This window comes from Apium graveolens, unplaced genomic scaffold (assembly GCF_009905375.1).
Source record: "Apium graveolens cultivar Ventura unplaced genomic scaffold, ASM990537v1 ctg7192, whole genome shotgun sequence".
NCBI classification, from domain to species: Eukaryota; Viridiplantae; Streptophyta; class Magnoliopsida; order Apiales; family Apiaceae; genus Apium; species Apium graveolens.
The window spans coordinates 33706-40006 of record NW_027420115.1 but is presented as its reverse complement, the minus strand read 5'-3'; positions in this window follow the sequence as shown (position 1 = coordinate 40006).

Genomic DNA, 6301 nt, shown 5'->3' with positions numbered 1-6301 from the left:
CAGTGGAATTGCTTGTCTCTCTTCTCTTACCTGCTGATGCCAAAAAGGGGGAGAAAGTAATTAAGTCCAAATGCAAAACTGACAAGACACTGAAGGGGAAGGATGATGAAAAAGATGACCAGGGAAACTTTGAAATGGGTGGAGGTCATAGTCAAGGTAGAGGTTTCTCATCAAGAAAAGCTGAAATCACAAGTCACAGGATAAGTTCTGATGCTGGAAAAAGAATTACTTCTGCTACTGGTAAAAGGATAAGTTCTGATGAACTTTTGGATCTTGATGAAGAAATGTCAAGACAGTTATTTCTTAAGGAAAATCCAGGAATGGACTTGGAGAGTCTGATGGAAGAAGAAGCTAGACTTAAATCAGAAAAAGTCAAATCTAAATCTGAAGCTTCTGGTAAAAAGAAACTTCCAAAGCTCAAAGGCATTGTGATAAAAGAAAGGACAAATCCTGTAGCAACCAAAGCTAAATCACAACTGCAGATAGATCCAAGGTCCAAGGGCAAAGAGAAAGTTGGTGAACCTATTAAGGTTTATGTGCCTCCTGTGAATGAAGAAATTACTGATGAAGATGCTGATCTTGCTCTAACTTCAAGAAAAGTTTCTAAGACAGCCTCTGATCTCATAAAAAGTTTACAGTCTTTCAAATGGATGTGAAAAGTGCTTTTCTCAATGGAGAATTGGAGGAAGAAGTATATGTTGAACAACCTCCAGGCTTTGTAGATTCCAAATATCCAGATTATGTCTACATGCTTGATAAAGCACTTTATGGACTTAAGCAAGCTCCAAGAGCATGGTATGAGACTTTAGCTCAATTTTTTCTGGAAAGTAGATTTAATAGAGGAACTATAGACAAAACACTGTTCTACCTCAACCATGGAAAGGACTTACTTCTGGTTCAGATATATGTTGATGCTATCATCTTTGGTTCTACAAATGACAGACTTTGCAAGAAGTTTGCCAAACTGATGCAGTCAAGGTATCAAATGAGTATGATGGGGGAACTTAGCTATTTTATGGGCCTTCAAGTCAAGCAGAATGAAGAAGGCACTTTTATTCGTCAAACTAAGTACACCAGAAATTTGTTGAAGAAATTTGGAATGCAAGATTGTTCAAGTGCATCCACTCCCATGGCCACTGCAACAAAACTGGATAAGGATACTGGTAAATTAGTAGATATTACTGATTACAGAGGTATGATTGGCTCTCTACTCTATCTAACTACTAGTAGGCCTGATATCATGTATGCTACCTGTCTTTGTAAAAGATTTCAAGCAGATCCAAGAGAACCTCACCTAACAGCTGTGAAAAGAATTTTCAAGTATCTTAAGGGAACAGCTGATCTGGGATTGTGGTATCCGAGAGAATCAGATTTTAAACTAATAGGTTACTCAGATGCAGATTTTGCAGGTTGCAAAATTGACAGGAAAAGCACAAGTGGAAGCTGCCAATTTCTTGGAGGCAGATTGGTTTCTTGGTTTAGCAAGAAATAAAAGTCAATTTCCTTATCAACTGCAGAAGCAGAGTACATTGCTGCAGGAAGCTGTTGTGCACAGATTCTTTGGATGAAGAATTAGTTACTGGATTATGGGTTAACATATTTTAAAATCCCTATTTACTGTGATAATCAAAGTGCTATTGCTATGACAGGTAATCCAGTTCAACACTCAATGACAAAGCACATCAGCATTAGGTACCACTTCATAAGGGAACATGTGGATGAAGGTACAGTGGAATTGTACTTTGTTCCAACAGATCAACAACTAGCAGATATCTTCACAAAACCACTGTGTGAAGCTACTTTTACAAGATTGGTAAATGAACTTGGAATGGTTTCAGGTTCTTTCTCTATATCTCTGGTCAAATAAACCCATGATCTCCCTATATTGAGATATCCAATACTCAACATCCTTTCTCACAATACTGTACTCATGATACGGTACCATGTGTGGCTCCGCAACCTATCCAAAAGACTCATGAGATGGAACCCTAAGTATCCTTGCGACACCCTGCTATGGTAAACCCAACTGTAACCCCATGTCATGCTCATCCATCCCCTAGATCGGGGCCATCTGAAATACCTCTGGCTCTAGAGCATATACTGGTATAGGAGGTAACACTGCAGCTGTTGGAAACTCTGCCTCTATCTCCAGTATAAACTGACACTCTACAGGTAATGGAGGTGGAAGTAATGGCTCAAAGAACTCTAAAAGATCAAACATCTCCTCGGGATCTGGAATCTGCTCAGGAGTTGGTTGTGCTAGCTCCTGTGGTAATTGTGGTGGAAGTGGCGAAAATATCTATGCTGGTATCTCAGCTGACACTGGCGGTATAACTGGTGCAACTGGCCCGGTAACAGTCCTCTCGGAAGATGCTGATGATGCCATCTAATAACATAACAAAGAAAGAAAAGGGTCACTTATCAATCCTAGAACTTATACATTCCTAATCTAGACTTATCTAAACCCTAACACTCATATTCCTATCTTATGTGATCTTCCTATCTTATCTTAATACTAATGTTCTTATTTTCAGGGCCCAAACCTACAACTCTGATGCCAAACCTGTAACGCCCTTCAAACCTGGGGTATAAGTCTGGGGGTTACTAGCTAATCTCCAAACCTGTACAGCCTGTATAATAATTAAGCAGATATATATATATCTAAACCCCTTTAACACTAACCAGGACCATTTTAGGTTGAAGTATGAAAACAAGAACCACATTCTACTTTTATTACAAATTAAATTTAAAATTTTACAAAACTCTCTTTATTATAAACCATTGTCTAACAAGTTTTAAACTACATTTCTTGTTTATTTAAACACACACATTAACTATCTACACTACACCTGCTCAGGCAACTCAAAACTTTCCTCCTAAATTGGGATCATCACTTTTGGTAAGAGACAGTCCCACGACTTGACTCGTTTCTTCACCACTCGAGTCCTGATAGGTTTCATTCTCCTTCTTAACTGAAATTAATAAGGTGAATAACAATAAAAAGGAGTTGAGACATAAGTTGCTCAACAAGTCCATAATATATAAGAGTATTATGTTAAGCTAAATGAACCGGTAATTTGGTTACATCTGCAAAAATATAACCACGCAAGAAAAGAATGAATGCCATTATCAGCAAGTATCAATAAACTAAACTGGACACAAGTTTGCACCTACATCCTGCTGATGAGCCAGGATACAGTGCAGATCCATACCTCAATGTATAGATCCATTCGGGTATCCAGGCTCTACGGCCCAACATAAGGATCCGGTTAATTCTCGGTCCTTAGGATCAAGTGTATACCTGACCTTACTCGTCACCATCCAGTCCATCGATGAGCAACCGGAACAATCGGTATGCTTTGATATATTCCAACCTTAGAATATGTCATGATATATATATATTTGTATATATATGTATAACTAGTGGAATATGAATAGAGGATTCAACGAATTAAGAGAAATCAGGAATTGAAACGAAATATGAACAAAGGATAAAAATAATTGTGAATCAGTGTTTGTGAATCAAGAGTTATCATTGTGTAACTACGATAAGAATCTGAAAGTAATTCACTATTCTGAAATTAGAATAGGGGAAAAACTTGCCTTTCACGCGATTTACTACAAGTGTATCACCTCCCTCTATCACCGACTCGATCTTCCTTGTTGGCTTTGTCTCTATCAAAGAAATAAGCCGATTTAGTCATCATGCATTTCAGTAGTGTCTCAAACCGACTTCACATAACTCTTATCGTCTACCCGTACGTGTATTACCAATTCGTATAATAATTAATAACATTTAGGACTCAATTAACCACATAATTCGCATAGCACCTAAGTCACATAGTCATTCTAGGTTTAGAATAATTTTTAGATTCAACATCGACTCACTATTCACTTTACTGGATAATATCTAGCTAGTTTCCTATTTTTCGTGATTTTATTGGACTCGTCTCTATACGTAATAAGGCTTATATGTAAATAAATATTAAAAGTTGACTCGCTTCTAAAAGAAATTAGGATTTAAATCTATTTTAATGAAAATAGATCATTTTTCTTAGTCGAAGGGCTTTCGTTTCGCTCAAATCGGATAAACGGTTCAATTATTATTCAATAAATACAGATAAATCAATTTATTAATCAATATAAATAATTATTCCTAATTATCGGACCCTAAAAATATTTTTAAATAATTATTTGGGAAAAATCAGAATTAAAAATGATTTTTCCATAATTTTTAGAATTAAAATGAATTTATTATGAATTATTGAAAATAAATTGATTAATTATTATAATAATTAATCATTTTTAGATAATTAATAAATAATAAAGAAATATAAATAATTAAAGAAATAAATAATTTTGATTTTAGAAAATATTTCAGAATTATTTATAATATAAATCAATTATTTAAATAATTAATAATCAATTTATAAAATAAATCAAAACTGATTTTATAATTAATAAAAATAAAAATAAAAATAAATCCTAGAAACAGTTGTCAGAAATCAACTTCTGACAAAAACGGATCAAAACCGGGTTAAAACAAACGGGTCAACCGGATCAATTTCCGGGTCATGAAGAACATGACCGGAAAATTCCCAGAAACCGGTCACCGGAGCAGATTCCGGTGGCTCATTTTCAGGCCAAATACACAATCGTTTGGTCTGTTTCTTGACTGGAATCGATTGCAAATTACTTCAACATCACAACCACACCGTTCAATTGCCGAAATCATCCCTGAATCTGAACCTCCGACTAAACCGACATAAACTCCGACCAAACCGACATAAACTCCGACCAAGTATCGATTTTCTTCGTTTCTACATGAAACTTCGATTTTAATAGCTCAAATCAAAGCTTATGAACTCTACAATCAAACCCCTAACATCTAAGAAACCAAATATTTATCAAAATAAAAAACGTATAAATCAAAATTGAACATAAACCCTAATAACTGAACTTTATTATCCAGGAATCGTTTGTTCAATTAAATACCATGAATCGATCAAAAATCATCATATAAAGCTATTCATAACATCAAATCATCCTAATAACCCTAGAATCAAAAAGTCATAATTCGGGTATAAACCCTAGAAATTAAAATTAAAAATAATACATCAAAACTTGAAATTGATACCAGAAATCGAAAGAACAGATCAAAAGGATAAATTTTGATACTCACATCGATCGATTTGATGCAGAAATCAACTCAAAATCACAGTTTGATTGTTCAACCCGACCCGAAAATCCTGACTCGAAATTCAGAGAATTTACTGATTTTTTTGATTTTTAATTATTAATTATAAATAATTAAATAAAAATTAAGCTATTTATAGTAAGTAAAATAATACTCCTAATTAAAATTAAGACCCTAGTTATACATCTATTAAAATTAATTGGCCCCTAATTTTATAATTTTTGAGTATTAATTATTAATTTTTAAATATTTAATATATACAATATATATGCCAAAAATTCCCAAAAATTGTGAATATTTCAAAAATGCAAAGAAATGGTATAATGAAAGTCCCATAATTTTATAAAAATAAAAATGTGATTTTTGTGGGGTTTTTAACACCCAATGGGGCCCGGAAAAGTCATTTTCGCGAAATAAGAAAATTTATAAAATACATAGATGTTCATAATAATGCGATGGTACAAGCTGTTCTAAGAAAAATAAGGCCAATTATTTTATTTGAAATATCAGCTATTAAAACGTAGTTCGGGTCGTATAACCTTTGATACAAAGGCTTTAAATACGAAAGAAAATATCCGATAAATACCCAGAAAATATCCGGACGATACTGAATACAAGTAGCACATAGCAGTTAGGGTTTTATAGCTAATTACACATAAATGACATAATAATACACATAATTTATCTTTATTACGATATAATACAAACGTAATTTCCCAGTCGTTACGTCCGGTGTTTTGGTGTCATGCAGTCATTTTCTCATATATTTTTTTGTTCTGTAAGCTTCTGTAGTATATACTACTTGAACATATATAAGTATTCTAGATTATCTAATCTTTCAGTGTTCTAAATACTGATTATCTCCTATAGGTTTGAAGTGAATAGTTAAGACTACCTGATTATTAATAACTCTACTTATGTGTCATTTTCACATATAGTAGGTGCAAGAGTAAAAAGTCAAAATTTAGTATAAATAATATTCTTACTTATGAGAGATTTAAGTGTAATTTAATATTTTTTGTTAATCGTATGAATAAACCTCATTTTCTTTAAGAAAAGTAATTTTTTTTCTAAAATTTTACTTTTTCTTTATTTTCTTGATTT